The following is a 23,186-nucleotide window of genomic DNA, read 5'->3' as shown; positions in this document are numbered from 1 at the left end:
TTTTTGTTTTGTTTTATATTTTTGTGCCTTGCTTTCTACAAATATAAAATCATTTATGCTCCATTCCTTGCAAAATTTCACATTTTTTCTTATCTTTCTGTTCTAATTATTGTTCTTTATTTCACAATAGATTAGGGTAAGAGCAGTGAGCGGAAACTATATCTGAGCCTAAATGCCTAAATGCTCTGTGGTTGTGATATTTCTTCTGTTAATAAAATGAGTTCCTTGTTTTTGAATTCAATCTAATTCAAGTTCTAAGAGTATGGACAGCTTATTCTACAATTCAAAAGAACAGCCTCTCTCTCAGTTTCTGATAGTGTTCTTGCTCCTTTCTGAACCTTATGAAGGTGGGATTTACAGTTAACATTTTTGTTAGGATTCTCTTCTTCACAAGAAGTTCAACCAGAATGGTCCATTAGGCTCTGCTTATAATATTCTATGATTTCTCTAGCTTCCAACTACAAAATCTTTAAAAAATTATCATATGAACCAGTTCAAAATCCCTAAGCAGAACAGGTCAGGTTTCTCACATCTACATTTTTATTTTGTGGCACCATTTTTCGTATGTTAATGTTTTTGTTGCTGTGACAAAATTTCTGACAAAAAGTGAACTTACTAAGTAGTACAGTCCTTTTCAGTAGGGAGAAGAGAATAATCTCTGGGAAGTAGAAAGAGAGAGGGATTTGGGAGATAGAGAGGAGGGGGAAAGAAGAAGGGGGACAAGTTCAAATATAGGAGGAGATGAGGGAGAAGTACAGAGAGTTAGGAATTTGAAAGTAGTTGTATAGCATTTGGGGAGAGGGGACTGTCGATAGCTACTAGAAAGTCCCAGATGCCAGGGACCGAAGAGGTTCTTAGGACATTCATTGGTCATTTGTCAGACTTCTTTGGATAAATGTGTTGTCAAATATTTTGCTCATGTTAGAGTTTTTTTTTTTTTTGCTTATAAGTTATATAGCTCTTTTATATATATTTTTCCATTTTTTTATTAGGTATTTACCTCATTTACATTTCCAATGCTATACCAAAAGTCCCCCATACCCACCCCCCCCCACTCCCCTATGTACCCACTCCCCCTTTTTGTCCCTGGCGTTCCCCTGTACTGGGGCATATAAAATTTGCAAGTCCAATGGGCCTCTCTTTGCAGTGATGGCCGACTAGGCCATCTTTTGATACATATGCAGCTAGAGACAAGAGCTCCGGGGTACTGGTTAGTTCATATTGTTGTTCCACCTATAGGGTTGCAGATCCCTTTAGTTCCTTGGGTGCTTTCTCTAGCTCCTCCATTGGGGGCCCTGTGATCCATTCAATAGCTGACTGTGAGTATCCACTTCTGTGTTTGCTAGGCCCCGGCATCGTCTCACAAGAGACAGCTATATCTGGGTCCTTTCAGCAATACTTATTACATATTTATATGGCAAATATATCCTTTTAGTATTGCAGTTTCCATTTAATATTATTTTTGCTTTGGTTTGTTGTGCAGAAGGTTTGTAGACTGATTTAGCATTTATTTACTTTTATTTTTGTGGCTTATAACACTTCCCAATACTCAAGAAAGAATTGCCTACCCAATGGCATGAAGGTTCCTCCCACTAGTTCATCTGTTTCAGGACTTAATTTTTTTATATTTTGCCTTTTATTGAAAATAGTTTTTTTCATATACAATAACTTGATTACGGTTTTCCTTCCCTCCATTTCTTCCAGTTTCTCCCCACCTCCTTTCCCATCTGGATCTACCTCTTTTCTTTCTCTAGTAAACAAATGGTCTTCTAAGGGAAAATAAAATAAAGTATAAAGTAGCTTACTGAAATACGACAAAACAAACAGAAGGAAGAGAGTCCAAAAAAAGGCACAAAAATCAGATATAGACATAGAGAGCCATTCATTTATGCACCCAGGAATTTCATAAAAATAGTAAAGCTGGAAACAATAATGTATATGCAAAAGACCTGCAATGTAAAATAAGGAAAATATATAAGTAAAATACAACAAAATAAAAATAAAAAATGTTAAAAAAAGAAAGTCCCTGACATGACACGAGATAAGGCACCTCCAAATATGCCATTGAATTTGTTTTCTTTTGGGCATCTCTATTTTTGATCATTACTTCATTTTCATGTAAGTTTTTTGATATATAGATCATATTCCATTCTTCTTCTTGTGAATAACATATTTTTCCAATAACATTTGTTATCCAAATAACAAAGAAAAATTATTCTATGATCAATCTCAATGTGATTATTGGCAATTCTATCAATGAGTGTTGAAATGTATGAATTGAAGGTTTGTTTCAAATCTCTTATAATATTCAGTGTGAAGCTGGTTTAATTTTGAAAATAGCTTGTTTTGTTAATCTGGTAGGATGGAAATTTTAAGGATTATTGTTATTTTCATGCCTCAGTGGAGAAGAACCTTCAGAGGCTTTTCTCAAATACTATTGTACTGGTTGTGGTAAAAAGACATTACTTTTTCCTCCTTTTATAGAAGAGTGACAATCTATTTAGCAGTGTTAATATGGAAGATCACTGTTATAAGGATTCAATTTCTGTTCTCATTAATTGTCTCTGTTTGGAACTGAGTCTGCCATATCAATTTGGATCTACCTTATCATTCGAGCTAGCTTTATCACATAGCTCAGAAACAGTTTTAGAATTTGGATAATTTATTTTAATGAGAAGTCTGAGGAACATAGGCTTGTCACTTTCTGACAGCAACAGAGCTTGATGAGCAGATAGAAGAATGCCTCTAACACTGTCATCAGTAAGAATGTAAAATCAAGGGTGGTAGGATGCATTTTTATTTGTTACTCATTGTTGTCTTCAAAGTGGTATGGAGAAAAACTGTCTAGAGGTTAAACTTGGAAATCAGGAAATTATTATAGTGTTTACAGCAAACTGATTTTAAAAGATATGGAATAGTGTCACAAACAGTTGTTTGAAGATGTTTTATTTAAGTAAATGATTACATACTTTTTTTGTATAGTATTGGTATGTCTGAAAATAAAATATTCATACTTTTCTGGATATTTTTGTGTTGTATGAAGTATAAGGCCTCTATTGGAATATTTGACTATTTGTTATGGAAGTTGAAAGACAGAATTTAAGCTTATACATCAGATACTTTTAGAAGAATCCTATCTCAAATTTATAATGAATTTGAGATAGCTTGTTCCAAGTTTCTTTAATTGGAGACACACAATGATTTTAAGATATCAATAGGGCATCAGAGTTATTCTGTGAGTGTCACAAGGATCACTGATGAGGCAGTGTTTCTCCTGTGCACTTTATCATCATGACCTCAGTCTTCTTTTTGAAAGCATAAATCTATATAAAGATTTTCCTGGGAACAGTATAAAAGATCAATAGATCATCAATATTTTATTTTTCTTATTTCCCCCAATAATACTGTACTGACAATGGAATAAAATACAAGGCTTTCTCTCCTAGTCTAGAGAACTGAAGCTGAGTTTGGCAGAGTATATGGGCAAGGAAATTAGAGTTAATACAAATATGCTTTCTTTATTAATGAAAAGTACTCCTGGGACTTACTTACTTCAAATTCACATTTCTAGAAACACAGTTTTGAAAAGCAAGCTCCTTTTTGTCTGAGATATGACAATTTCTGCATAAATATTTGTTGAGTGAATGTTAAACCAATAACTCTTTGGTTGTCTCCTTTGTGTTATGAGTTGAATTAAATATTTCACTTGTATTTGGACTCCCATTTAACCCGTGAATAAATTGAAACAAAATTACATGACTATCCAGATGAGAATGGAGTCAGTGTCTGTCTGACTTTATAACTGGTAATCTCTTAGTATACTGATTTCTTAGACGGATGGATAAATGAATGCATAAATTCATATTAGATAACACAGTGGTTTCAAGGCCTCCTAGTTAGTTTTTTGAATAATTATTCAGGTATTCAAGTCTCTGCATGAACTAATGCCACAATAAATATCCAAATAGTTCAACATGTTTTTCACTTTAAAAAAATACTTCAAAATGTAGTCTTCAATGAAATATTTTTCATTGATCATAAAGGCCCTCCCCTAGCTGGGGAGCTATTTGCAGCTGATGGCTGCTAGAAGAGGGAGACTCTATTTTCTTTAGGATGTGGTCCCCAAAAGGCTAATCATGTTCTAGTAGATGGTCACATACAAATGAACATATAACAACACATATTGGACTCAGTGCATTAAAAAAAATTAGAGCACATAAAATTGGGATGGAAAAGGATGAATGAATAGTTAAGGGGATTAGAGATGGGGATTGGGGTAAATTTGAGCAAAACACATTATATGCACATATGCAATTTTCAAATAACAATGAGAATAACATACATGTAAGATATTCTTTTGCATTTAGATGTGGAAGCATACCCACATTTCGGCATCAATGGCATACTATTCAGCTATTGAAAACAAAGGCATCATAAATTTTGCAGGAAAGTGGATGGAACTTGAGAATATCATCCTGGGTGAGGTAACCCAGACCCAAAAGGACATGCATGGTACGTACTCACTAATAAGTGGATACTAGCTGTAAAGTACAGGATACCCACAGTCCACTCCACAGACCCAAATAATCTAACAAGAAGGAAAGCCCAAGTGAGGATGCTTGAATCTCACTGAGAAGGAAAAAATAAAATAGTTATAGAAGTCAGATGGAGGGAGGGAACTAGGTGGGAGGGAGGATGGGGAGGGGAATGAGGAGGTTCAGGTTTAGATGTGGGGAGAGACAGGAGAAAGGGCCAGAGGGTCAGGAGAATGAATGGAAATCTGCAGAAGGCAGGGGTGGGGAGGTTGGAGGGGCATCTCAAGGAAATGTCAGAGACCTGGGATAAGGAAAGGCTCAGGAGTCTATGTGGGTGACTTTAGCTGAGATTCTTAGTACTGGGGATATGTAACTGAAGAGGCTACCTCCTGTAGCCGGCCAGGAACCCTAGTGGAGGGATAAGGACACCAACCCATGCACAAAACTTTTGACTCAAATTTTTCTGTTTACTAGATATGTAGGGATCTTAGATGGGGCTGAGACTGAAGGAATACCCAGTCAACAACAGGCCCAACTTGAGACCAAGCACCAATTGGTGCTATGGGCAAGCACCAATTCCTGATGCTATTAATGATACTCTGTTATGATTACAAAGAGAAATCTAGCGTAACTGCCCTCAAAGAGGCTCAATCCATTAGCTGACTGGAATAGATACAGAGAACCACAGTCAGACATTGGACCTAACTCTGGAAGTCTTATGGAAGAGTTGGGAGACGGATTAAGGGTCTCAAAGAGGATCAGAACAACCAGGAAGACCAGCATAGTCAACTAACCTGTACCTTTGGGAAATCTCAAAGTCTGAACCACTAACTAAAACCAGGCCCAACTACAGCTAAACTAGATCCCCAGCACATATGTAGCAGATGTGCAGTTTGGTTTTCATGTGGGTATACTAACAACTAGAGTAGGAGCTGTCCCTAAAACTGTTGCCTGTCTGTGGGATCTGTTCCCCTAACTGTGATGTCTTGTCTGGCCTCAGTGGGAGGAGATGTTCCTAGTCCTGTAGAGACTTGATGTGCTAGGGTCTGAGGATGTCCAAGAGAGGCCTCCACCCTCTCCGTGTAGAAGGGGAAGCAGGGGGAGGAACTGTGATGGGTAGGGGAGAGGCTATCAGGATGTAAATTGAATAAATAAATAAATTAATAGGAAATGATTTTGGGAAGAATCAAAGATCATGCTTCAAAGCTTGGGAATTTTTAATGAGATGCCATTGTATTTTGTCTAAGAAGTATTATACAATTTCTCCTTTTAAATGCTACAGTATCTATGGTTGTATCTTGTCATATCCATATCCTATAAGATTCTATAGTGTTTCATACTTGATAATTACCTCAATGCATATTGAGTTGATTTGAAATAAGATGATAGTTTAACCATTCAATATTTGATGTTTATTAATAGGTTTTTGAAAAATACACTAGTTGTTTCCAATGTATATATTTCCAAATTTACGTGTGCATATAAATGATGGGACGTTTTCATTGATCACAGTGAAATGTAATAATTTCTCTCTAGTTCAACCTTATACCATGTATTTATAATCCTGGTCATGATCTTCTTAAGTCTAGTAACTTGTCATTTGAAATTTGATCCACTCTGAAGATACAGCTATCAGGAATGGATATTTCTATTTTCCTCTAGTGCCTGTTTAATTGATCTCTGAAAATATATCTTGTTTTATACACTAAACCTATTTTGCTTAACTAGCAAATATTGATAAAATAATCAGAATTTATATATGAAGTGCCTGTTGTGACTAGTGTTTATAAAGCTATGAATTAAAAAATGATTTATATATTTTGAATGAACAGGTTAGGGTCATTCAGGTTATATTTATTTTTCTCAAAGTGGGACATCATTCCCATGTGTCTGAAGCACTTAGTTTTATGTCTTGAATGTTTTCTCCCCAAACTAATGAAAGATAAAAAGGAACTGGTAGTTAGATGAGAACTTGTCTGCCTGATCTGGTAGGCTTAGCTGTGTGTAGAGCTTACACAATCATTTATCTGGAAGAGGCTCTGGGACAGGGAATCTCCTTTCATTGACATGACTGAGTCTTAACACACATTGAAGCTCATATTTGAAACTTGTTTACCATGAGTCTTTGCTGAATGAGGCTAAGTGGAAACAATGAAACACTGTATTTGATATATTAACTTCTTAACATTTGTTTTGAGACAACTTCCTCCAAGATTGAACCTTCTACCCTGCCAGGAAGCTCTTTAAACAGGAGGTAAATATCTCAAAATAGCATCCAGAAGTCTGTGAAGCTCACTAGGCCACTCCCTGCCAAAGTAAGCAATAATGCCTGAGAGATGCTCTGCAAAGAGTTAAGCTGCAAAGAAGACTCTTAGGCAAGTCAAGTTGCAAGGAAGATTCAGGTAAGCCAAGATGGCATATTAGAAAAGGTAGGATCATTAGTCAAGAACAGCAGGCAGGCAGTACTTATGCATTGCTGATGAAGGGCAAATTGCTACTTTCTGTAAGAAAGAAATCTTAAATTTAATCTTTAATTCTACCACTCTTACTGTAAGAGGCAGAGGCAGGAGAAGCATGTGAAATCCCTCAGAAATAACAAGATAACAGGCAGCAAAAGCAACAAGAGAGACTCTGCTTCAAGAAAACAAAAACAACAGCAACAACAAACACAAGAACACAAGGTAGAAGAAGATGAACTCATGAAAGTTGTTCTCTGATTTTCATACATATTTCATGGCACACATGTATCTATAGTCACAGGCATGTCTCTCTCACACACAAGTAATAGTAAACACACACACACACATACACACGATTATTGGTTTTTTAGGAGTCTACAAAAATGAAAACTCCAATCATATGCAAGGATGCATGATACAGTACAAGACAAAAAAAATGCGAAACAAATAAAGACTGAACATTCTAATCTTTGAAAATATTCTTAATGTGCCCATATATTGAAAAATAACCTAATACATCTTAGAAGATCCTCGTTATGGGGCAAAATGGAATTATTAAGAGCAACACACTGTCTGTATTTAACCAGTGATAAAAATGAATTAATGTTTCCATTTTACTACTCCATATTTTTTCCTGTTATGAGAAATTATATTTAGTAAGTAAAAAGAAAAAAAATGAAAGCATCTAAAGATTTCAACATTTTTAGTCATTGGGGAAATGCAAATCAAAATGACCCTGATTCTACTTTACATCAAGCAGAATGGCTAAGATAAAAAACTCAGGTGACAGCAGATGCTGGCAAGGATGTGGAGAAAGAGGAACATTTCTTTATTGCTGGTGGGATTGCAAACTTGTACAACCACTCTGGAAATCAGTCTGGCAATTCCTCAGAACACTAGAAATAGTTCTACCTGAAGACCCAGCTATACTACTACTGGGCATATACCCAAAAGATGCTCCACCATGCCACAGGGCCACATGCACTACTATGTTCATAGCAGCCTTATGTATCATAGCCAGAAGCTGGAAAGAACCCAGATGCCCCTCAACAGAAGAATGGATACAGAAAATGTGGTACATTTACACAATGGATACTACTCAGCTATTAAAAACTGAATTCATGAAATTCCTAAGCAAATGGATGGAACTCCATCCCACAGTCAAAACTCTGACCCATAATTTTTCCTGTCTGAAAGAACTGCAGGGATGAAAATGGAGAGGAGACTGAAGAAAAGAAGGTCTGACAGGCCCAAGGTAGGATCCACCTCAAGGGGAGGTTTCAAGGCCTGACACAATTACTGAGGCTATGGAGCACTCACAAAAAGGGACCCAACATGATTGATTGCCTTCAGAAAGACCCAACAAGCAGCTGAAAGGGTCAGATGCAGATATTTGCACCCAACCAATGAACAGAAGCAGCTGACCCCTGTTGTTGAATTAGGGAAGGATGAAAGAAGCTGAGGAGAAGGGCAATTCTGTAGCAGGACCAGCAGTCTCACTTAATCTGGATCCCTGAGATCTCCCAAACACTGGACCACCAAACAGATAGCATACACCAGCTAACATGAGGCCCCCAACACATATATAGTAGAGGACTTCCAGGTCTGTGTTCATTCAGAGATGATGCATCTGACCCTCAAGAGATTGGAGGCCCCAGGGAACTTAGAGGTCACATAGGGTGGAGTGTGGGGTGGGAAGGAGGTGTGAGATGTGGAGCAGATGGAGGATGGATGGTAGGGGGAATAAAATATAGAGTGTAAAAAATAAAATTAAGAATATAAATAAATAAATAATTAAAATGAAGACATCACAAAGTTTGCATGCAAATGGATAGAACTAGAAATTTTCATCCTGAGTGAGATAATCCAGGCCCAAAAGACATCCATGATATGTACTCACTGATAAGTGGATATTAGGCAAAAGGTTCAGAATACCCATGATACAACTCAGACCTTATGAAGGTTAACAAGAAGGAAGGTCCAAGAGTGGATGCTTCAATGCCACTTAAAAAGGAGAACAAAATAATCACAAGAGGCAGAGGGAGGAATGTCCTGGAGGGGAGAGGGAGGAGAAAAGGGGGTGGGTTCAGATGTAGAATGACACAGAAGAGAAGCCAGCAGTCCAGGAGAATGAATTGAAATATGCAGCTGTGAATGTGGGGGAGGGGAGGAGAGGGAAACACTAGAAAGTCCAAGACACCAGAGATGTGGGAGGCTCTATGACCCAATGGGGATGACAGCCTAAATGCCCAGCAGTAGGGAGATGAAACCTGAAAAGAACACCTCCAGTACATAGATAGACATGGCCCCCAGCTTAGGGATGGGGCCACCCACCAATCTTAAAATTTTTGACACAGAATTGTATCTGTCTAAAGGAAATGTAGGGACAAAAAAATGGAGTTCAGACAGTAGGACAGCCCTCCAGATACTGCCCCAACTTGGGGTCCACTCTATGCACAGGCACCAAATCCTGACATTATTGCTGATGCCATGATGTGTTTGCAGACAGGAGCCTGGAATGGCTGTCCTTTGAGAGTCTCTACCAGCATCCCACTGAGACAGATGCAGATACTTAGAAAGAACCATTGGGCTTAACCTGGAGACCCCTATGGAAGAGTTAAGGGAAGGCTGAAGAAGCTGAAGGGGTTAGCAACTCCATAGGAAGAACAACAAAACAGTATCAACTAACTGGACTCTTTAAAGTTCCCAGGAACTAAGCTATCAAGCAAAGAACATACACGGGCTGGTATGTGGCCACTGCTATATATATATAGTAGGGAATTGCCTTGTCTGGCTTCAATGGGAAGGGATGTGTTTGGTTCTGTGGAGGCTTGATGCCCCATAGAAGGGGGATTCTAGAGAAGTGAGGTGGGAGTGTGTGGGTGGGGGAGCACCCTCTTAGAGAAGATGGGAATCAGGGATCTGGAAGAGGTACAACATTTGAAATGTAAATAAATAAAGTAATTAATAAAAAAATAAAAAACAAAAATGATACATAGTAATTTTAAGTCTCACATCTTGTTGCACAGTAAGTTTAATGCTTTTCTGGGGGTCACTTTGGAGCTATAGGTTCACAGACAAAGAGGTGCTATGTCAGTAATGGAGACAGAGATGTGCAAGAAGTTTTCTAGAAGAGATGATGTCTGTGTTATTCCTGGGGGTTATATGATGTTTAGTTAGAAGAGTTAGATACAGGGCATTCACAGAAACAGTGAGCGCCATTTGTTATGACTGTGATGAGAGAATGACACTGGCAGAAGTTTAATAAAGCATACTTATTGATGATTTATATTTGGAAAGAGTGAAGGGGCAAAGGGATGCTTTGCCATGAGGCCAAGCATCCATGAGGATGCTTCAAACTCTGGCCTTCAAAGTTGGGTAAGAGGAAAACATAAACACTGGTACCTGGGTAGTTTGCTTAGTTTCAGATGAATTTCCAAATATTTCTGCGTTTTTCCTGAGTACTTGAGCTTTTTGACTTGAGGATTGTTAGTTACATACCTCTGTGACTGGTCATAAAGTCTACTCTGCTGGTCACTTCGTCTTTAGCAGCTACAGGTAAGTTTTAGGTCCTAAGTTTCTATGACTGACCCATGGCTACATTTATAACCAAATCCAGCTTTTGTGGAGCTGAAAACATAATTTAGAGCCTCTCTTTAACCACAGATTCAATGTGTCCACACACATTGACCTCAATAAGATGTTAATTCCAGAGGCCCCCAAGCCAGCGACGCTTGAGCTAGTTGAGACACAGACACCATGCCCCCATGGCTGCTGCCAAGGAGAGTCACGAGGACCATGGTACTTCCACAGAGAATGCAGATGATTCCAATCACGACACCCCAGTTCGAGCCAATAGTTTCTCTTCCTGAGCAAGAAATTAAAACGCTGGAGGAAGATGAAGAGGAACTTTGTAAGATGCTTGCAAAGCTGTTCTGGTTTGTGTCAGAGAATGACCTCCCATAATGGAAGGAGCAAGGCACTGGAGACGTCAGGCTTCTGAAGCACAAGAAGAAAGGGACCATCTGCCTTCTCAGGAGGAGGGACAAAACCTTGAAGATATGTGCCAACCATTATATCACACCACTGATGGAGCTGAAGCCGAATGCTGGCAGTGACGGAGCCTGGGTCTGGAATACCCACACCGACTTTGCTGACGAGTGCCCCAAGCCTGAGCTGCTCGCCATCCACTTCCTAAATGCTGAGAATGCACAAAAGTTCAAAACAAAGTTTGAAGAATGCAGGAAAGAAATTGAAGAGAGAGAAAAGGAACGACCAGGCAAAAATGATAATGCCGAAAAGGTGGCCAAGAAGCTGAAAGCCTTTTCAGTGAGGGAGGCCAGAGATGAGGCTGAAGAGAAGTCTGAGGAGAAGCGATGAATCACTCTGACTTTTTCCTTTCATTTTCTTTTTAAAAATTTTCCCTACCCTTTAAGGTTTGTTTTTATTCTGTTTTGTTTTTACAAAGGACTTTATAAAGAACTGAATTCCAACCTTCAGGTTGTTTTTTTGTTTTGTTTTGTTTAAACTTTTTTTTTCCTCCAAGTTTTAACACCATTGAACATGACTTCAGAAATCCATTCCCCAGTCATGAAAATGTACTGTGCTTTCTTTTCCATAGTGGAAACACTTATTTATAGTCATCAAAAATAGTGAATAAAAAAAATGCCTTTGAAACCCTGGAAAAAAAGAAGTTAATTCAAACTAAATTTTATTTTAAAGGTGGAGGGGAAAGTTCAGAATATTAAAATATTTTAATAAAAATTAAATTAAGTATTAATTAAGATAAATTAACTTCCATGAAATGTTTTCATACCTTTGCCTAAATATCTCCTGATTTCACAGTATTTCCATAATGATGAGCTGGAATTGAAATGATATTAAGTCTAACAACTCATTTATAGATATGCTAATATTGCTAACCATTAAATGAAGAGAAAAATGCTAACTGGAACTGAGATTCCACCTTACACCAATTAGAAAGGCTAAGATAAAAAACTCAGGTGACAGCAGATGCTGGCGAGGATGTGGAGAAAGAGGAACACTCCTCCACTGCTGGTGGAATTTCAAACTGGTACAACCACTCTGGAAATCAACCTGGAGGTTCCTCAAAAAATTGGAAGTAGATCTACCTGAAGATCCAGCTATGTTACTCTTGGGCATATACCCAAAAGATGCCCCACCATGCCACAGGGCATGGGCTCCACTATATTCATAGTAGCCTTATATGTTATAGCCAGAAGGTAGAAACAACCCAGATGACCCACAATGGAAGAATGGATACAGAAATAGTGGTTTTATTTACACAATGGAATACTGCTCAGCTATTAAGAATGAGGACACATACACATATCCCTAACAACAACAAATAAAGAAGGCCTTGGAACAGTAGAAGTCATTTCCCATTACTGGTGGAAGTAAAAAAAGGTACATTTGGAAGACAGCTCTGTAGTTTATTTTACAACATAACCTGACCATACTGTCCATCTGTGGGTTTCCTTTGCTAGTAATGCAGAGGATGGAAGAGAAGGGAAAAGAACAAGGAATTTTTTTGCACTTTGTGAATTTGATATGTTTAAAACTCCTCTTGAAATTGTGGATATTCATTAAAATGACATGGTTCAGTTTTCAACCTTGATTGATGAAAATTTGTATTTTTACTATTGGTAATTGAGTATATACAGTTTGAAACTTCACGTACTCAGAAGTTTGTTTTGCTATTTCATGGTAATTGAAATAAATGCATTTTAAGTAATATTAAAATGCAAAACACATTGATGATTTATTTATATTTGAACAAACAAATCAAAACAGGAAAAGATATATTATGTTTTTATTGACTACGATAAGAGTCACCATCTTATAAGAGAGTTAAATAAATGTTTATTGAGCTGGTAGATAACCAGTGTCAATTAGTAATAGAAGGAATGTATGTATGCCACCCACTTTGTTATCTTCAGATAATGTGTGGGGAAATTATACCCATTAGTGAAAAATTAGGCTCAGAGTCCAAGCTGAGATAAATGATGTCATGAATAAAATAATATTCCAGAACCTATTGCCAATAAACAAATCTACCATAACTGAAGAACAGAAATCAAAATATTTCAAACTAAACCACAATTGGTGCTTATGATTTGCTATTTTGCAGATGGTGTCAGTTATGCCTCAGGCTATTTACTTGGAAAATGAGATATAACCTGTATAAGCCCTGGTCCTAAATCTCACTTGCTAAAAGAAGAGCCTACTTGCAAGTGGGCTTGGTTGATGCTGATAGTGTTCATTTTCCTCCATTAAAACAAGGTCTTGCCTCTTTCTATGGATGCACCTCAACATGACACTGCAGAAAGACAAGAAGCCTAAGAATTCAACCTGGAGGCTTCATTTGGACCTTACTCATCCAGTAGAAGATGGAATTTTTGATTCTGGAAATGTTAAACAGTTTCTATGGGAGAAGGTTAAAGTCAATGGAAAAACTGGAAATCTTGGAAATGTTCACATTGAACACCTGAAGAATAAAATCACAGTTGTTTTTGAGAAACAGTCCTCTAAAATGTTTTTGAAATATCTTACCAATAAATATATTAAGAAGAATAATCTCCGTGATTGGCTTTGTGTGGTCACATCTGACAAGGAGACTTACGAACGTTGTTATTACCAGATTAGTCAAGATGAAGATGGTTCAGAGTGTGAGGACTAATTGGCCTTTGCTTTTACTAAAATGGAAGTATTCTAAAGAAATCTAAAATTGAACTTTATGAGCAAATAAAAGTCATTTTACTATATCTATCTATCTATCTATCTATCTATCTATCTATCTATCTATCTATCTATCTATCTATCTATAAACCCAATGTCTCGCATCTTAAATTTCATTCATTTTTTTTCCTCACTGGTTTTCCTTCATCTTTCCTTATTTTGTTACATCTCATACCTCCAAACTCTACTAAGTAGTGTCTCTTATACAGATTCAATTAGTTCCTTGTCAGTTGTATCACGGACTCTCAGGATTGGAAGCTTTGTCATTCATTCCTCAACTTCTCTAGAAGGCTTGGACAGTGTGTGTAAAATACTCTTCATATTCATCTTTCCCAGGACATCCTTGCTAAGAAGGAGTAGACTGCACCACCAGGCAGCTTTTACCATGAAGGGACATTAAAATGGGCTATGGCTAATGCATTCCAAGATATTTGAAATAGTCCCTTTCATCCCTTTACAATCTATGGCTGTTTATTAAACACAATTCTTTAAAGAGTACTGCTCAAAAAAACCCCTCACACTCACCTGTATAGGCTGAGAACTATGCTTCTCTTATTCTCAACATTGTGCTTTGATAATGCAGTGCAGTGCAAGATCCTGGAAGTCACACAGCATTCCTCGCCTCTAATGAATATGCAGACTACTAAAATTCTAATCACCTTTATACTTGCTGCTTCTGAGTTATATCACCCTGTTTTATCCTTAGGAATTCAAGAGTCTAGACTCAAATATGTTTACCATTGATAATGAGAGTACAGTGTCAACATTCATGCTTGGTATGATCTTTGCATATCCTGAATTTCCATTTTGATGTGATCTTTAACTGCCACCTCTGATTTTGATGTGCAGTCCATTTATATTTTCTTTGATGAATTCATGAAGCAAAAGAGGTACACAGGCTGTATTCTTCAAGTACTAAAATTTTTGTCCAGCTCTTCATCCTGGTAGAGAACCATTGGGGTAAGCAACTACTTGTCTGTTTTTGTCCATCTCAATATAAACAATGACATAATATTTACAGAGCTTCAATGCATCTGGCATCTTCTAAGGATGAACCTCTTACTGTGTATGCTTTACTAGAACTTACGATTTTCATTACCATCCCCACATTTCAGTTGGAGAAACAGAGGATGATAGAGAAAGAAATTCTGTCCAAAGTCATACAGCGGATGGACAAAGAATTAACCAAGGTGTGTTTCACACCAATGTCCAGGCTATCACACAGTATACGACACCAGTGTTTTTTCTTGAAAATCCAGTATTCCGAAGTTCAAATGAACACCACATCTAAGACATTTTCACCCAGGTATATGAAAAATATTAAGAAGTTCAAAGCAAAAATATTTCTGATGTGTTCTTATGTGGCCCGGTGAGACTTGTGACTAGAGTGGGGGAAGGACAGAGAAGAAAGAAGTGTGAAGTGAGGAAATTGGTGGCACTTTGGAGAATGTTGACTAATACACTGAGTGAAAATAGCAGCCATGGAGAGGCTTTGAGATAAAATGTCTTGAACACACACACAGACACACACACACAGACACGTAAACTTTCTGTATTGAGAAAACGGTGTAGGAAGTATGGGCAAAGTGTAGGGGAGCCAGAAGACAACGTGATTCTTCAGGAGACAGAAATGGTCCCGCAGGTTACAAATTGAAAGGTTTTTGTTTTTGTTTTTGTTTTTGTTTTTTCGAGACACGGTTTCTCTGTGAAGTCCTGGCTGTCCTGGAACTCACTCTGTAGACCAGGCTGGCCTCGAACTCAGAAATCCGCCTTTTTCTGCCTCTCAAGTGCTGGGATTAAAGGAGTGAGCCGAAAGTTATCTCTCACCTAAACTCAGAGGCAACACATTACAACAGACTCCAGTTGAGAATGTACTGTAATTCGTACCTACCGGTAAGAGATCAGAAATTTGTCCGTGCTATCATTGCCAGATAAGCTTCAGTTTACAAGAATTTGTACTGAATTTCCTGGTCTCGGTGCACTTCTTTCTTATTGTCACTAGATGGCACTTGTGAGAATCTCGCCTTTTATGAACTTCTACTCCGAGTGCATTTGCACTAGATGGCGCTAGAGCCATATCCCCTTGAGGCAGGCTTGCTTCATAGGCTTTGTTGGTGCAGAAATCTAGTTACCTCTAAAACACAAGCCTTCCAGAGAAATCCAATAGTCAGTTCTAGTAAAATGGTCAGGTTTGTTGCTACTGCTTTCCTGCATGGCGTGGATCGTTTATTCCCAGTGTAGTGATTGTGAGCTGAGTTTGTAATTCAACTTGCATCAGGAGGCCCTCAAATTTACCAGCAATTCACCCTTGCCTTGAGGCTGTTGATTCATGCCTTGTCCTCTGTGGAAGGTAGTTTCTTTTGTTTTATGTCATTTCTGATGTCACATTACAATTTGCTTCCGAACAGGCAAATATATCCTTGAGGAACTGTCTTTTAAAGCTTGGAAACCAATGATTTCCTTGCATCAGCTCATATACATCTTTTTAGTTTTCAGAGACATTATTTTTTTTCTTTTACAATTTTTTTATTACGTATTTTCCTCAATTACATTTCAAATGCTATCCCAAAAGTCCTCCATACCCTCCCCTCCCCCAATTCCCTACCCACCCATTCCCATTTTTTGGCCCTGGCGTTCCCCTGTACTGGGGCATATAAAGTTTGTGTGTCCAATCGGCCTCTCTTTCCAGTGATGGCCAACTAGGCCATCTTTTGATACATATGCAGCTAGAGTCAAGAGCTCCTGGGTACTGGTTAGTTCATAATGTTGTTGCACCTACAGGGTTGCAGATCTCTATAGCTCCTTGGATACTTTCTCTAGCTCTTCCATTGGGGGCCCTGTGATCCATCCAATAGCTGACTGTGACCATCCACTTCTGTGTTTGCTAGGCCCCGGCATAGTCTCACAAGAGACAGCTATAGCTGGGTCCTTTCAGCAAATTCTTGCTACTGTATGCAATGGTGTCAGTGTTTGGAAGCTGATTATGGGGTGGATCCCTGGATATGGCAGTCTCTAGATGGTCCATCTTTTCATCACAGCTCCAAACTTTGTCTCAGAGACATTATTTTATTTAAAACAAAACCCAGGCATACTCTTTCCTTCATGTTCAGCTTTAACTTTATTTGCGTTTTCTCACCGAGCTACAGAGCCTTGATTGTTGCTTGGGATAGAAACACATTGCCGTTTTACACTTAACTTATAAAGCCCAGCTGACAGCATATGAGATCTGAAGGAAAATTCTGTCATCATTTAGGTACTGAAGTATCAATGAGAGGTTCTATAAGTTCTTTTATTGTAGTTAAATATAAATAGCAAAGTATCAAAGATTGTTGATATTCAAGGTGAACACTGTGATACTTTGTCACATGTCCACATTGTACAGCTGGACTTGAAGCAATCACTGATCTTCACTTTCTTCATTTTGCTTTCTTAGGGGCCTTATAAACCTGAAGTAGATTCATGAGCACTTCACATACTCTGGCTGAGAAACCTGGCAGTGTATTCATTTTGCAACATGTGTACAATAAATCAATTCCCAGCTTCTGTCAAAAGAGGAAGCCATGTAATTGTAATCTTACATTTTGAAGTTTCTAAGCGTGTTTATACTTCTTCCTTCATTTGTCTATCAAAAATCTCAAGTGGAATAAGGCATAAAGCCAGTATACACCATTGCAATCTCTGATAGGAAAATTTTGAGATGTTTATTACAGATGAAGGACCTATGTCAAAGCATTAAGGATAATGGATACCAGAGCAAAGAGATGCAAGTTTAGACTTATTTGCACAATTATTATATGCTAATTAAAAAGACCAGTGGACTGGCTATGCCACTTCATCTTAAATCTCTAACTTTAGATTTGCTTCACCATTAAATATTGCAATAATTTGATTTAAATTCTGGACATAACTATTTGCATGAATTATACATTTAGAGCATGCTATTCCCTTCTTACTTTAGAAGAACATAAAAATTTTGTATAGGGCAAATGCAAACTGCATATATTGCCCATGGCAAAAAGGTGCAATCAATATCTATTGATGTATGTTCTGGAGCTTAAATAAAATTTATAAATTAATTTTAAAAAGCAGACTTCATCTTTCACATTAAACAAATGGAAATACTTTGAGTCAGATCAAAATGTCTATTTTAGGTACGGTTATGTGGTTTTCAAAGGAAAATTAAAATGGAAAATGTTCAATGTTTTTGAAATACCACCTTCCTCTCTCTCAGTGTGCTTGCTTATTAATACAGTTTGAATGGATTCTTGCTTTGACATTAAAGTTTATTTTTAAAATAACTGTGGATAATCTGTTACTATAGCAATAATTCCCCAGTCTGTAGCAATTTAATCTTAGAATAACATGGAAATCATTTTATTGGATATTTTCTTTATTTGCATTTCAAATATATTCCCCTTTCTAGGTCTCTCTCACCTTTGGAGATCCTGTATCCCCTCCCCCTGCCTCTATAAGTGTTTTCCCCCACCCACTCACCCACTCTTATCTTCCCACCCTGGGGCATCAAAAAACCTCAGGACCAATGGCCTCTTTTTTTTTTTAGATTATTTTATTGGATATTTTCTTATTTACATTTCAAAAATTATCCCCATCCCTGGTTTCCCCTCTGAAAAACACCCTCCCCCTATCCTTCCTCCTCACCCTGCTCACCAACCCACCAAATCCTGGTTCCTGGCCCTGGCATTCCCCTACACTGGGGCACAGAGCCTTCACAGGACCAAGGGCCTCTCCACCTATTGATGCCCAACAAGGTCATCCTCTGCTACATATGCGACTGGAGCCATGGATCACTCCATGTGCACTCTTTGGTTGGTGGTTTAGTCCCTGGGAGCTCTGGGAGGTCTGGTTGGTTGATATTGTTGTTCTTCCTATGGGGTTGGAAATTCCTTCAGCTTCTTCAGTCCTTTCTCTAACCCCTCCATTGGGGACCCTAGAGCTCAATCCAATGGTTAGCTGCAAGCATCCACCTCTGTATTTGTCAGACTCTGGCAGAGACTCTTAGGAGACAGCAATATCAGATTCCTGTCAGCAAGTACTTCTTGGCATCCACAATAGTGTCTGGGTTTGGTGACTGTATATGGGATGAATCTCCAGGTGGGGCAGTCTCTGGATGGTCTTTCCTTCAGTCTCTGCTTCACACTTTGTCTCTATATGTCCTTCTGTGAGTATTTTTTCCCCCTTCTGTATGAGTATCATGCAGTTTTTATCACTATTGCTCTGTAGTACAGCATGAGCTAAGATATGGTGATTCCCCCAGAAGTTCTCTTATAGTTTAGAATAGGTTTTGTTATCCTGTTTTTTTTATTTTTTTATTTTTTTTTTGTTATTCCAAATGAATTTGAGAATTGTTCTTTCTAACTCTATGAAGAATTAAGTTGGAATTTTGATTGAATCTGTAGGTTGCTTTTGGCAGAATGGCAATTTTTACTATATTAATCCTGCCAATCCAAGAACATTGGAGATGTTTCCATCTTCTGAGGGCTTCTTCAACTTCTTGAAGACTTGAAGTTTTTGTTGTACAGATCTTTCATTTGTTTGGTTAGAGTCACACTAAGATATTTTATATTGTTTGTGACTATTGTGAAAAGTGTTGTTTCCCTAATTTCTTTCTCAACCTATTTATCCTTTGAGTATAAGAAGGCTATTGATTTGTTTGAGTTAATTTTATACTCAGCCATTTTGCTGAAGTTGTTTATCAGCTGCAGAAGTTCTCTGGTTGACTTTTTGGGGTCACTTGAGTATACTATCCTATCATCTGCAAATAGTGTTATTTTGACTTCTTCCTTTCCAATTTGTATCCCCATGACCTCCTTTGGTTGTCTAATTGCTCTAGCTAGAACTTCAAGTACTATATATGAATAGATAGGAAGAGAGTGGGCAGTCTTGTCTAGTCACTGATTTTAGTGGGATTACTTCAAATTTCTCTCCATTTAGTTTGATGTTGGCTTCTGGTCTGCTGTATATTGCTTTTACTATGTTTAGGTATGGGTCTTGAATTCTTGGTCTTTCCAAGACTTTTGCCATGAAGGGATGTTGAATTTTGTCAATTAATTTTTCAGCATCCAATGAAATGATCATGTGGTTTTCTTCTTTGAGTTTATGTAGTTGATTACATTGATGGATTTCTGTATATTGAATCATCCCTGCATCCCTGGGATGAAGACTACTTGATCATGGAGAATGATCATTTTGATGTGTTCTTGGATTTGGTTTGAGAGAACTTTAGAGTATTTTTACATTGATATTCATAACAGAAATTGGTCTGAAGTTCTTCTCTTTCTTTGTTGTGTCTTTGTGTGGTTTTGGTATCAGGGGAACTGTGGCTTCATAGAAAGAATTGTGTAGTGTTCCTTCTGTTTCTATTTTGTGTAATAGCTTGAAGAGTATTGGTATTAGGTCTTCTTTGAAGATAGAATTCTGCACCAAACCCATATAGTCCTGGGCTATTTTTGTTAAGGGGAATTTTAATGACTGTTTGTATTTCTGTATGAGACTGCTTAGATGGTTTATCTGATCCTGATTTAACTTTGGTTTTTGGTATCTGCCTAGAAAATTGTCCATTTTATCCAGATTTTTCAGTTTTGTTGAACATAGACTTTTATATAGGATTTGATGATTTTTTTAAAAATTTCCTGTGTTTCTGTTCTGTTCTTATTTCTAATTCTTATTTCTTTTTCTCATTTCTAATTTTGTTAATTTGGATACTGAATTTGTGCCCTCTAGTTAGAATGGCTAAGGGTTTATCTATCTTGTTGATTTTCTCCAAGAACCAGCTCCTGGTTTAGTTGATTCTTTGTTTAGTTCTTTTTGTTTCCATTTTGTTGATTTCAGCACTGAGTTTGATTATTTCCTGCTGTCCACTCCTCTTGGGTGTATTTGCTTCTTTTTGTTCTAAAGCTTTCAGGTGTGCTGTCAAGCTGCTAGTGTACTCAGAGCTATGAGTTTTCCTCTTAGCACTGCTTCCATTGTGTCAAGTTGGGAATCTTCACTCTCTTCTATACCTACTATCCTTAGGTTTGGACTTCTGGATTTCCTGGATGTTTTAGGTTAGGAGCTTTTTGCATTTTGCATTTTTGTTGAGTGTTGTGTTATTTTTTTTCTATGGTATCTTCTGCACCTGACAGTCTCCATTCTATCTCTTGTATTCTGTTGGTGATGCTTGTATCTATGATTCCTGATCTCTTTCTTAGGTTTTCTAACTCCAGGGTTGTCTCTTTTTGTCATTTCTTTATTCTTTATATTTCCATTTTTAGATCTTGCATGGTTTTGTTCATTTCCTTTGCCTTTTTTATTGTGTTTTTCTGTAATTCTTTAAGGGATTTTTGTGTTTCCTCTTTAAGGGCTTCTACCTGTTTACCTGTGTATTTCTTTAAGGGAGGTATTTATGACCTTCTTAAAGTCCTCTATCACCATCATGAGAAGTTATTTTAGATCAGAGTCTTGCTTTTCTGTTGTGAAGGTGTATCTAGGACTTGTTATGGTTGGAGAATTGGGTTCTGATGATGCTCAGCAACCTTGCCTCTCGCCATCTGGTTATCTTTGATGTTAGCTGGTCTTGCTGTCTCTGACTGTGGCTTGTCCCTCCTGTAAGCCTGTGTGTCAGTACTCCTGGGAGAGCAGTTCTTTCTGGGAAGAATTTGGGTATGGAGAACTGTGGCACGGGGTCAGCTCCAGACACAGATGGAAACCGAAAGGATCCTGTTCCAGGCTGTTCCTCAGTTCCTGTGTTCTGCGAAGGTCCCTCTGAGCAGAAGTGATTGTCTTACCTGTGGTTTTTACAAGCTTGTCTGTACTCCTGCTAGGCCAGCTCTCTCCTGGTGGTATTTGGGTATGGAATGCTGTGGCATAGGCTTAGCTACAGGTGCTGTGACACCAACATTAAACTCTTAATGTCAAGGTGATCCATATGGATGCAGGCTTAGAGCTACCCCTCAGTACTAGAGAAGAATCAGAATCTCCAATGTTCTGAAGTTCATTTTCATGTCTACAAGAAGTAAAATTATTATAGCACTTGACTTTACCAGTGATTATGATGTTTGTGATAAAGAATTATATTTTTGACAGAGATGTTACATATTTTTAATTCTCCTTCAATCTTAACCTGTCAGCATTCTGAACATAGGGGAGAAACATTTGTGGACAGTGCTAGATTAGGTGCCTTCCTGTGCTGCTGGAAACACAGGAAGGTAGCAGGGAACAAGCCACACATACCACACACAGACACACAGACACACACACGCACACAGTGGTGACCTAAAGCTCACAGAGGTACATGCTTTACATTCTAACACAAATGTATTTAGTCTCTTTATGATGAGTTTGGCTGTTCTTTATGGTATGGCCTATTTATGTGAAAAGGGGAGAAGATAATAGCCCCCATTACTAGGGTACTACTCAATTTGCTTAGATAAACCTACTTACTATCTGAAGCTCAGCTTTTAAATCTTGGGATACAACCCCATATAGTGTCATGTGACTGAATGTGAGGATTGTGAAATATTTAGAAAGAGTAAAGCTTTCTGATCACACAAAAGCAAAAGTAACTGAAAAACAAACAGCCAGTTCCTCTAAGGAGCTTTCAGCACGTTTTAACCATGTTGTACTAGGGGTGTTACTGTCTGAAATGCTTTAGTTACTCTGTGTGAATGTTGTATGTTCTTCATTTTTTCTTGTACTATTCAGTTTTTTTTTTGCTCTTATAGAGACAATTGCTTATATAAAACAAAACTTTAACTATTTCTTTACCAGCATTCCTCAGCATATATAAAATTATTAAATCTTTGGGTTTTACTGTATTATAATGTTTGCTTTTTAAATTGTTATTTGAGTTGATGACTCAAGTTTCATAAAAATTTTGGCTTGGATTTATCACAAAATTTCCATCAATTTGTTCAACAGCCTTTTGAACATACTTCTGCCATTTTGTACTACATATTTATGTGAAGTGGCACTCTCAACAGTGACAATATTAAGATCAAAATATTGGTCACTTCTGAAAGACATTGAAGTTGTTCTTTGTGTTGCAGTATCAATTATTCTGGCAATACTTAATTTTTAAAGTAAAAATAAGTAAGCCCATCCATTTTATTAATAGAAAAATTTCCTTTCATCTTTAACAAGTGTCTTAAAATACATGCGTTATGATTTATTACTTGTATATACTTGATTCATATACTCCTGTGTCATTTAAAATTTCTTGACTGAAAAAGGATCATATATAGAAAAAGCTTAAGAAGTCTTTGTCTATTCACACTTATGTTCTAGTGCTTTTGATGTGGGAAGATACTCTGCCGAGCTCTTATCAGAGAAGCTTCCTTCTGAAGCAGATGGGAACAAATAGAGACTCCCACAGATAGACAACACAGAAAGAGAGAGAGAGAGAGAGAGAGAGAGAGAGAGAGAGAGAGAGAGAGAG

The 23,186-nt window shown here is 37.7% G+C and overlaps 2 pseudogenes; both read left to right on the top strand.

The window, feature by feature from the left end:
• Window positions 1-10,761: 10,761 nt before the first annotated feature.
• On the top strand, window positions 10,762-11,374 carry LOC110287510 (annotated as a pseudogene).
• A 1,954-nt stretch (window positions 11,375-13,328) lies between these two features.
• On the top strand, window positions 13,329-13,694 carry LOC110287505 (annotated as a pseudogene).
• Window positions 13,695-23,186: the final 9,492 nt, after the last annotated feature.

This window comes from Mus caroli, chromosome X, assembly GCF_900094665.2.
Source record: "Mus caroli chromosome X, CAROLI_EIJ_v1.1, whole genome shotgun sequence".
NCBI lineage: Eukaryota > Metazoa > Chordata > Mammalia > Rodentia > Muridae > Mus > Mus caroli.
The sequence above is the reverse complement of the archived record's forward strand: the minus strand, read 5'-3'. Positions and strand labels throughout refer to the sequence as shown.